General features: G+C 46.4%; 1 protein-coding gene across 5 annotated transcripts in view; it reads left to right on the plus strand.

Moving 5' to 3' along the window:
* LOC142495890 (protocadherin alpha-C2-like) overlaps positions 1–12,136 on the plus strand; it is a 215,841-nt gene that overhangs the window by 94,219 nt on the left and 109,486 nt on the right. The gene's annotated exons all lie outside the window — the stretch shown is intronic.

The following is a 12,136-nucleotide window of genomic DNA, read 5'->3' on the forward strand; positions in this document are numbered from 1 at the left end:
CGCCGGCTCTGAAGCCTACTAGGTCTCGCTCTCATACCCATGCCCCATTGTCTATTGGGGGTAGATGAAGGGGAGAAGGTTCCACAGGTGGGGAGATGGGTGGAAAAGCAAAGAGACACTTCTCACAGAATGGGGGATCCAGCCACCGTTGAGCCGTCTGGGCCTAGTGTGCAATCGTGGGGAATGAATTGGTGACCGCCTCTTTGAGGGACGGTGGTGGCTTTTTTCCAATGACCCAGAGCAGGATCATCATGTCTGGTCTCAAGTAATGCAGAGATTCGCTGATGTCTGCCTCTCACAGAGGTTATGGGGATTGTTCTTGCATATGTTGCTGCAGAACAGTCATTTCCAGGCAGCAACTACTACTGTCCTTATCCACTGCGGCACCACAAAGTAGACAGTATACCACCTAAGAGTCACACACAAACCATTTCAGGGCAATTCAAAGAATTCCCATATCTATAGGGGGTTCCTCAGGATGGACAACTGGGTCCTTGTGCCCTGTCATACCTGTGAGCTAGGGTAGGAGAATGGAATTCCACAAATGACAACCTTGGGACTAACACCTTCTTCAAGACGCTCATCAATAAGCTCATCAGAAGAGACACCATCATCATTATCATCAATTTTACCCTCTCCAAGTTCGACTGATGCACCCCTTGACCCAGGCAGGCTTACAGCATTTCTGGAACCAATCAGTGTTACCCTACCCACTTCACCTGTCTGTGGTTCCCCTTCCTGAATTCTTTAATAAAATGCAAGACAATATGGTTCTGCAGTCACAGGGGCTTTCTAGAACTGTGCTAATAGAAAAGTAGACTTTTGATTGGGACTGGAAACTTTCACAAGTTTGTGAATCTGATGATTTTTTTACATTTGGTGCTAGTGAAAAAGGTAGTTGTGGCACTCTTTTCTTACATCAGTGATGCGTTGTCAATGCAGATGCAAGGTGGCTGGAGTCCTCAAAAAAGATACATCAAGTGTATATCATGTCGCACTCTAGTATAAATTAACATAGTCATATAGACAGAGAGAAAAAGAACACATCAGCGATAGTTTTTCACTCGACTAACCCCGAAACTTTGTGCACTTTTCCGGCAAAATAAAACTAAATAACATGCCTATGTAACTGTTCTAATTTATACTCGAGTGGGCCAAGATATCCACTTCAGCTAGCAAAAAAAGTCCCAAGATATAAACATTTATCAAACATAACTTTGCCAGGCATGTCTGACACTTCAATCTTCTCCACAAAGAGGGGCATAACTTGAATCCGGAATTGGAAAGAAAAAGAAAATAGTGCAGTATCTCAGAACTGACATTGGGAGACAAAACCACAAAAACAGAGGCCCACATTCAATTCAGTCTTGAAAACCAAAGTACCGAAGATCACTGACATATAACAAATACAAACCGGCACCTCAAAAACGTCCAATGAATGCAAATATAATGTAATATGAAAACCTTATTACAGAAGTCCAATCTGGAACATCCGGATTCACTTGAATAATCCACGAAGAAGTTTCCTCAGGACATGTGGAATTAAACACAAGGGACCACATAGTGTGTACTGCTGCATAAACAACATAACAACAAACAGCTAAGACAGGACAAGACAAACACACTAACAATGATCAATCAAAACACTGCTTAAATAAACAGTTAAGCTGTTAAACAGTTTCGCTTTAGAAGGTTCTTCCCTCCCAATGGAGTTGGATCACCTCTCCCCTCAGGGAGATCACCACCTGTGTCAGGTCCCTGATCACAGTGTAGGTACTATTGCCTAGGTCTGACAGCCTTGCATGGTTGTGTCTTGTGGTGCACCTGTTGGCTACAGGACTCCTGAGTCTCCCGCATGATGTTAGTGGAGATATCAGCAAGACAGGCAGCGGAGGTAGTGTGCTTAGAGTCCTACCTACATCCAGTGCAGCGCCTCCACCTCATCAGGATCTCTGCGTCCGCAGGGAGATGGTTCTGATGAGGACCTCCTTTGTGGTGCCTCCTTCTGTGCAAGAACTTCACTCACACAGCGAGGGTTGGTTGAAGACGGGCATCTTTATTTGCATGATAGACAGACTGCCCCTCACAGCGGTCATCCTAGCCGCTGATTCTTTCGCTTGGCATCCCTTTAGAAGGTTCTTCCCTCCCAATGGAGTTGGATCACCTCTCCCCTCAGGGAGATCACCACCTGTGTCAGGTCCCTGATCACAGTGTAGGTACTATTGCCTAGGTCTGACAGCCTTGCTTGCTGCAAAGCCCCAGATGTGAATCATACTCTCCATCAACTTGAACTTGAACAACTAACAACTCCTAACTTAAGACAGTGCTGTGTCTTATATAGACTTAGGAAATAGCCACACCTCTTATGTCACTAACAGTGGACTCAGAGCATGTTACCACTCCCCTTGAGTACATATGACACCTCACCAGGGTGTGAGGGCAAACCTCCATGATTGATGCTGGCAATCCTGTATACTTACCAGGTTTACTGCCAGCATGAGAGAGAACTGTATACCATTTTTAAACATGGCTACACTTATATGTACTGTGTAAGTACTTTGTACACTTTTTGATTATATTAAGTCACTAATGGTCACCACACACATTGTTTGTAAGCAGTAGCGCTTTCAGCACTTTCCTTTTTGTTGTAGATCTCTGTCAGACAAACCAGAAGTATAGTAGTTAAGGTGCTGGACAATATGCAGCAGTAAAATACTCTCTTGCTATGCTTTTTTTTAATCTCATTCACTTTGTGAGTGCATTATGTATTTTATCCAGATGTGTTAATTAAACAGTATTATCCTATAAATCTTTTCTCTTTTATTTATGACAACTATGAAGAATATCTAAAGGCTTTTCTCTCATCTGATGTGCGAGTGCCTCTGAGATATTTAACTTTCACACATCAGCTTAAAGATACTGTACTATATTATTTTTCTTTCCAAATCCCTGCTCTGAATTCACCCCCCTTGTTGGAGAAGATTAAAATAACGACTTGTACAGAAGTCTGAGGAGAGCAGCATCAGTCTGAGGGATATATATATAAAATATCTCAACCCCTTATAACGCTGTGCTTGGGGTCCAAAGAATCACATTGCGTTATAAGCGTGTCACGTTAGAAATAATGTACTATTGTATTCATTATACAATAAAGTTTTTAAGATACTAATAATCGTGTTGTAAAGTATTCATAAATACCAAAATTGGGAGCCACCCTTGCATCGCGTTATAAGCAGATTCGCATTGTAACGGGGTTGAGCTATATATATATATATATATATATATATATATATATATATATATATACAGTATATATATAAGCACTCCACTTAACCCGCCCCTTATCCTTGGGTAACTACCCTGCAGTTCAACAGAACAAAGTACTGGGAAGGGAGTAATAGCCTCTAGGCACCTAGCCCACTATAGATAGCAGCCTCTTGGCTAGTGAGTTGGTGAAGAGGGTCTCTGTCCACCACCTGTGGATGCTCCCAGTACAAAGGTAGTCATTTAGTCAGGTAGTCAGGTAGACATAAAGGAAAACATGGCTTGGTAGCCCCCTGGCTAACCAGTCCAAGGTAGTTGGAAGCTGAGTGGCTGAAACTGGATGCCTACAAACAAAGGATACTCCTTCAAGTGATGAGTGAAGTGATGAGGGGTTGCTGATCTCCTATCCAGCGGTGCTAGGAGCATTCCTTGGGGTCTCTCTCTCCAATACGACTCACCCCCACGATCCAGCCGAGTCCTACAGTTGAGCCCATGGCTCCTTCAGCCAGAAGAACCATCCCCAAAAGTTCTTTGCCACTCTCAGCCTCTTCTGCATGCCTCAGCATCTCCACACACAAAACCAAATCTGTGAAACTACTGATCAGCTTTGCAGAAGTCGTGTTTCCCCGCCCATTCAAAAGCATGAAAGAAGTCATGCTTTGCCAATCTGGGTGTCCATTTAAACATACAGCCAATCAGAAGCAAGGTGGGCAGTCAGAACGGGCCAATCACAGGCAGGGGCTTGGTTACAGCATAGGCCGGTTGAGAATGAGTGATGTCAGTGTGGGTGGATGGTTTGAACGGTCCAATCAGGAGAGTGCCTATGAAGCATGGTCTCTGCTGCATCTATCCGGTTCAGGGCTACAGGTGGCCGGCTGCTTTGGCACCAGCATGTCAGGGTAGACAAAGGCTTCACTTACAATATGCACTCCCAGCAGGTGTCCTTTGGTTCACAGCCTCTGTGCACGGTCCACTTTCGATCCATGCAGTCAAAGTCTACACTACTTGCCGTAAATATGGAGCTATGTGACTTTATGGGGACATCCCCATCCCAGGCATTCAAAACAAGATACAGCCCCAGTGATCATAGCTCTGATATTGAACAAATGCACTATTAACCCCCACCAATCCCTGAATACCGAGCAAAGCAGTATTACTGCTTTAATGAGTCCAAACACAACATACATTATGTACATAGAATAACATTAGGATTAGCAGTACAACTGTTTTCACAGACTAAAAACACCATATGCATTACAGTACATACAATATACTTTGGAATCAAGCTTAACCACTGCTTACAAATATTGCATAACACAAGGTACATTGAAATACATGGGAAAATCCCAGATATCCAACATTAACCCCATGGTTACTCACAGTAACCCTGATGAGAATAAGTAACAGGGCAGAGCTTTCTAGGATTTTTTGTAAGCCTTACTGCCTATTTCGTCACAGCCATATCCCATGGAATTCTAATATATGCAACTGCCAAGTGGTTACAGTACATTTCTCTGTTACTCTGCGTGTGTGTCACTCTGCGTGTGTGACTCTGTGTGTTTGTGTGTGACTCTGCGTGAATGTGTGTGTGTGACTCTACGTGTATGTGTGTAACTGTGTGTGTGACTGTGTGTGACTGTGTGTGTGTCAGCACCGGGATCTCAGGGGACGCGGCTGTCTCACTCTCTCCTTGCCGGTGTTCCCAGTTCCTCTCCTCCCCCTTGGACAGTGGCGCGCATGCGCAGAGGCCGCGGCCTGTATTACGCATGTGCAGAGGTCCGCGGCCATGCTCAGAGGCTCGCGACCATTAGTGCGCATGCGTGCTGGAAGAGGGGGGAGCGTCAATGTACTTGGTGAACAATGGTGGTACTGCAAATGCGTGGTGGGGCCTGCAAGCTTCTCTTTTGCGCATGCGCTATGGGTACACGCCCATTAGCAGCGTGACATAATTTTTTTACGGTTTTTCGTTACAAGGTAATGCATTTTTTCCCACGAAAACCCTGTAGGTGCCAGCAAAGAAGTTTCACTTCAAAAACTATGAAGTCTTATTGTTGGATGGATCAATTTTTCATGAATACAATGCAATCCTTTTAGCTTAAGATGAATGTTCTATTGCTTTATCAGATGAAACCAACATTGTAGTAAAATCAGTAATGTAAATGATAATGCACATATAAAAACAGAACTATTTTACAAAATCTTTGTAAAAGAAAGCAATATTACTTATGCCCTTTTACTTATTATGTCATTATCTGACACTTAATTAGATCATATTTTTAGATCAATTTAGTCTCATATAAATATATTACCACCTGTCTTTTATAAACTGGCAAGATACAGATGTATACAACAAAAAACAAATAAAGATGCCAAAGCGGTCATGCCTTGAAGTTGGCTAGAAGGATTGGGAAGCTTTGGCCATAGGGTTGAACTAAATTACCCTTTTTCAAGAGAATATATAGGTGTAGCGGGTGTACCCCTAGGGTACTCTAACTACCGGTACTGCTGTCACCTGTGAGGCTAACAAGAGGCCTGAACCTCCGCCACTGGGAGCCTGGGGTGTACTTACACTTGGTGCAGCGCCTCCACTGATGAGGAATCCCAGCGTGGTGGGAGTGTGCCCTCACCAGACCAATCATACAGTAAATACACACAATGGAATTAAACAGTATTTACTAATCAGCTGTCAGGGTTCTGCTCGCCACAAACCAGGACCGGACCGCGAGGCTGAGGTGGGGTTGTAAAAGCACCGACCTGAGACCGCGCAGGCTGATCCGGATTGCGCAGTTCGTAGTCATATGTCGCAGGATCAGGATTGGAGAAGACAGCGTCGTCGTTGTAGAAGCCAGGGTCAGGACAGGAGACATCAGGATAAACATTGTTCAGGCAAGAGTTCGGCAACAGGTAGTCAGGAGAGCCCCGCTTCAGCTTAGGAGCGCGGGGTTGGCCTCTGCGCGAGCGACGACCATGGCCCATGGTACTGGTCACAGGAGATGGTAGGCAGACCAGAGTAGCACACCGCTTTGCTGCACGGGTGCACCAGTGCTACAGCGCAAGAGTCCTGAGCGGGCTAGGGAATCCTCTGTCTCAGCGCAGGAACCAGGACACGGCCTCTCTAGATTAGGGAAAGAGTAGGCCCCAGGAACCAGGAAGCTGAAGATACACAGGGAAACCTCCGCTTCAGTGCAGGAATCCAGGAGACTGAAGAACGCAGGGACGAAACATCCTCTTCAGTGCAGGAATCCAGGAGGCTGAGGGACGCAGGGACGAAAACCTCTGCTTCAGCACAGGAGAACAGGAGTGGACCGCTGCGTGACTATAGCAGCCGGTCACAGGAAACAAGGAGCTGAAGTGAACAAGAAGAGTACTCAGCTACAACACAGGAGACTGGAGCAGACCGCTGCGTGAATATAGCAGCCGGCCTTAGGAAACCTGGAGCTGCAGACAACAAGGAGAATACTCCGCTTCAGCATGAGAGACAGGAACAAGCGAGGGCTTGTGGCAGAACAGATAGTGACATCCAGGAAGGACTATGCTCGGCAGGGAGCATTATGGGAAGACAATACTTAAAGGCCAGCGGGCCAATCCCCGGAGGGGGGTGTGAAGGTACTGCTCCAACAATGAATGAATGCAAGTCTAGGTTGCAGTGATAGGCTGCACAGCTGCAGTAGATACTAGAGGGAGTGTGTATAGCTTTGGTGAGTGAATCCAGGCTGCAGCAAACATCAGGAGAGGTGCTCCAGGACTGCACTGTCTGCAAGGTAAGGCAACCAGTAAACTGCGGAGCGGATTCCTTACAGTACCCCCCCCTTCACGCGAGACCTCCGGGCGAACATGAGCACACCTAGAGTTGGGGGACCGGGAATTGTTGCTGAACCGTCTAGGATTGGGGTTAGAGTCGTGGTCCAGAGACTCGTGGTTAGTCCTTAGTGTACCCCCACCCCCCGGTGAGAACTGCGGCCAGACAGGACCATCCATGGGTCTTGGGGACATTGAGTTGTTCCTAAAATTCTTTAGGTGGAAAGGGCATCCGTAAACGAGCAGTTCTTTGGTGAGTACAGTTCTAGAATATGAGATTGATGGAAGAAACATCTTTGGTACATGGCTCGCCTCGCAAAATGACTTGGAAATCCAGGGCTGTGAAGAACCAGAGGGTTCCAGAGCAGAAACGGCAGGAGAACCCCTACAGGAAGCCCAGTCTTTAATAAATGAACCGGACTCTAGGATCAGCGGCCCTGATAGTTGATCGAATACACCAGGAGGAACTTTGTAACAGAAAAAGTCTTGGCTGACCACTGCATGTTGGAATTTGCGAGGAATTTTTCCTCTAGAAGGCTCCCAGGTAATGGTTAGTAAGGGTGTAGGTTGGTTGGAAGCATCTCCCGGTATTGGTATGGAAGGTGACAAGGCAAGCAGTAAACCAGGCATAGGGACCGAAATCTTGGGATACGTACAGAGTATTTCCAACTGAGAGGAAATAACAGGGGCAACCGAAAATTCCGAGGGACAAAACCATGGTTTAGCAGGAGCAGAGAAGCAAACAACAGTAGAGCTCTCCAATACTGGGAAATCTTCATTGGGAGATAATATTGTCAGTGAATCAGGAATAGTCCTTGGGATCTTCAAATCAGTAGCTTGAGAAAAAGGCAGAGCCAGGGTAGTGGTGGGAGGGAAGCTAACATCAGAAGCTGAAGTCTTAACCTCAGTGACAGGGCCCTGAGAATCAACAAGCAGCAAGTATGAACTATGAAAACTCTTAATGACAGGCACCTTAGGAGTACAAGGAGTCTTTTCCGAAACTGCAATGGCCCTAACCACAGGGGTACCTAACCTGACAAAAACCTGAATTGGTGTGTTTTCTAGTGCAAAATCTCTGATCACAGGACTCCTAACCGATAGTGAGGGTGTCTGGGTTTGATTAGAGAAAAAATCAGATGTATTGATAAGTGACTTAGAAACAATTACTGAGGTTCTAGATTTGCTGGACATGTGAGAAAAAATACCCTTTAAGACAGGAGTTTTCATTTCTTCCCAGAGTAACCCCATGTTTGCTGGGGCAAATTTAGACACAGTACTGAGGGACTGGGTTTCAGCAAAGGCAGGACAGCTAAATAGCTCAGATTTAAACCCCAGGACTTGTAATATATGCATGGTGACCTCAGACAGTACTAAGGAAGTGACCACAGATATGCTGATCCCTGGAGAATTAGCCTGGACAGAGAAATCAGGGGGACCCCCAATCAGGATACTCCTTGTAGGAAGAGCTTCAGAATCAGAAGGAGAATCATTACCTCTCAGAGTCTCAAAACTAGTAAGACACAATTCAGCAAAAAGGGAAACAGTGTGCAAGCTTTTTACTAATCTATATGAACAAGCGTCACTTTTGGGAAAAAAACGTGCGTCAGCAAACATTCCTGGGAACATAATATGAACCCCAGGAGGGACATACAGACTACTGTATGCTTTTAACCCTAAGCTTAAAGAGGAGGAGAACTCAGACAGTACACGGGGGTGAATCATAACTGTACTGGTCTCTGAAGTAGGTATTTGGTAAGGAATGTCTGGGAAACCAGAAATTACTGCAGACTCCATAATGTGGGAACTATGCGCTGAAGCAGGGATCACCGCTATGTGGGCGACAGGCTGGTTCAGAGAAACACCCGGGAGAAGGAACTCTGCGAGCAAGCTTAGGGAAAAACCTGACTCCTGAATACATTTATCAGGAACCAGAACTTTAGCCGAAATCTCCGGAGACGAAACTGCGGAAACTTGAGCTGAAGCAGGGGATTTATAGCAAAGAATATCTAGGGACTCCGTACGGTTATGGGAATCCCTCAATGCAACCTCTGCTGTCTGACTTGTGGACTCATTCTCTGAGGCTAAAACGAAGGCATTAACTTGGAGGCAGCAAGAATTTACAGGGGTTAATGCAGACAATGCCTGAGAGTAAAACATAGGTAATCTTCTCTCTGTATTAGGACAGACCAGGAATCTCTCCTCTGAAGCTAGGGGCGTGACCATGGCTGACAGAGAACAGGGATTTACCAAAGGAAACTCAGAGAGCTGCCCCACAGAGGTTAATACAGAAATAACCCTGGGAACAGAACTTAGGGATTCTTTCTCTGATGGTAGAACCTTAGTGTTGGCTAGTGAAACATATGTATTCTCCAGGGGAACCTCACAGGACTGCTCGGCAGGGGTTAAAGCTGGAAAACCCTCAAGACCTAGAGAAAGGACTTCTAAGCTAGAAATAGGAGAACTAATGAACTTATTCTCTGATACAAGAACATTAGTGCTGGGTAGAGCAACATATGTATTCTCCAGGGGGACCTCACAGGACTGATCGGCAGGGGTTAACGAAAACATATCATTGGTGTCAGGGAACCCGGCCATACACTCAGGGTAAGGATCCGTGGTAGACCAAGGATACAGCCAAGCAGCAGCGAAGCTGGCGAGGAGAGGATCCTGTTCCTTTATGCAAATGTCCAATGTCATGGAAAGGATATGGAGTGTTTTTTGGGCATCAGCCAACATGAGAAGAGGGTCCTCTTTTGCTATATAAATGTCTAAAGACAAGGCCAGGGAAGAGAGTTCCTTTTGGGCGTCGTCCAATTCTAAAGGGTACACATTTCCCCAAGTTAAAGGGTAACCAGGAAAGCAAATACAAGCGGCCAGCGATTGTTTTAAGTCCCGGAGGTGGTAAACCTTCATCATGAGATCATTACGGCATTTGTTTTGCAAAGGGGTTAAACCTACAAACACAATCAGATCTTCAATCAGGGGTATTATCTCACATAGAAACTGGTATTCACACTGGGACTGGTTTACAGGCTGGGACAGGCTTTCAGACAGAAACTTACCAACCCTCACCACAGGGCGGTCCGAGTTTGTGTGGCCGAGCATACTGTCAGGGTTCTGCTCGCCACAAACCAGGACCGGACCGCGAGGCTGAGGTGGGGTTGTAAAAGCACCGACCTGAGACCGCGCAGGCTGATCCGGATTGCGCAGTTCGTAGTCATATGTCGCAGGATCAGGATTGGAGAAGACAGCGTCGTCGTTGTAGAAGCCAGGGTCAGGACAGGAGACATCAGGATAAACATTGTTCAGGCAAGAGTTCGGCAACAGGTAGTCAGGAGAGCCCGCTTCAGCTTAGGAGCGCGGGGTTGGCCTCTGCGCGAGCGACGACCATGGCCCATGGTACTGGTCACAGGAGATGGTAGGCAGACCAGAGTAGCACACCACTTTGCTGCACGGGTGCACCAGTGCTACAGCGCAAGAGTCCTGAGCGGGCTAGGGAATCCTCTGTCTCAGCGCAGGAACCAGGACACGGCCTCTCTAGATTAGGGAAAGAGTAGGCCCCAGGAACCAGGAAGCTGAAGATACACAGGGAAACCTCCGCTTCAGTGCAGGAATCCAGGAGACTGAAGAACGCAGGGACGAAACATCCGCTTCAGTGCAGGAATCCAGGAGGCTGAGGGACGCAGGGACGAAAACCTCTGCTTCAGCACAGGAGAACAGGAGTGGACCGCTGCGTGACTATAGCAGCCGGTCACAGGAAACAAGGAGCTGAAGTGAACAAGAAGAGTACTCAGCTACAACACAGGAGACTGGAGCAGACCGCTGCGTGAATATAGCAGCCGGCCTTAGGAAACCTGGAGCTGCAGACAACAAGGAGAATACTCCGCTTCAGCATGAGAGACAGGAACAAGCGAGGGCTTGTGGCAGAACAGATAGTGACATCCAGGAAGGACTATGCTCGGCAGGGAGCATTATGGGAAGACAATACTTAAAGGCCAGCGGGCCAATCCCCGGAGGGGGGTGTGAAGGTACTGCTCCAACAATGAATGAATGCAAGTCTAGGTTGCAGTGATAGGCTGCACAGCTGCAGTAGATACCAGAGGGAGTGTGTATAGCTTTGGTGAGTGAATCCAGGCTGCAGCAAACATCAGGAGAGGTGCTCCAGGACTGCACTGTCTGCAAGGTAAGGCAACCAGTAAACTGCGGAGCGGATTCCTTACATCAGCATACTATCCTTGGCATATCATTAGCATAACATCACATAACATTGCATCACCCTGAATGCATACCATCCCAGCAGCCCACATGTCCATCATTGCATCACCCTCTGTCCTTGGTGTACCAATGTGCCAGGGCACTTAACCGCTGAGTGTTCACCAGCTATAGAGTTATTGTGAATGTGGGGGATAGTGCTTCCCTGTGTTGGGGCCCGTTGGTGCACTTAATATACTACCTTCCTGGTTATTGTCCTAACCAGGATAATCCTTGAATGATCAGCAGCTCTGCAACGTGATCCCACGACGCACTGCGCTGCTCTCTGCAGGAATGGATACACACACTGACTCCTCAGGGGAGGGATCCCAAGTCGGATGATCCCTTTGCAAATAGTCTCTGCTATGGAGTCAGATCCTCTTTCAGCTACACGCGGTGCTGACAGTTAGGCACTGTCCTGCATCATCTCTCTCTCTATGAGTACAGTGAAGGAGTCCCTGTCTTAAGGCAGTTCCCTACAACATGTAAAAGAAAATTGAGACCGCTCATCCCATATGTGTATATCAAAATAGTAATCAAGGTAAGTTGATGCAGTTGCTTGGAGGGAAGAAAAAGGCTCATAATAACAGTGTTGATCCAAGAAGGATCAGAAAGGTTCCCTCTATTAGTAGCACTCTATGCTGGATTATAATAAGCGGACTACAATGGTCCAACAGATAATTACTGTTATAGGTCTATTGACCCATAGAAACTGGGAAGATCAAAAAATAATAACATTTTATTAATTCAAATATTTGTTAAAAACACACATAAATTCATTCATACTTTAAAATAACCCCATGATGAAGTGGCTGTATAGGTA

The sequence above is a fragment of the Ascaphus truei genome, chromosome 5 (genome assembly GCF_040206685.1).
Source record: "Ascaphus truei isolate aAscTru1 chromosome 5, aAscTru1.hap1, whole genome shotgun sequence".
In the NCBI taxonomy this organism is placed as follows: Eukaryota; Metazoa; Chordata; class Amphibia; order Anura; family Ascaphidae; genus Ascaphus; species Ascaphus truei.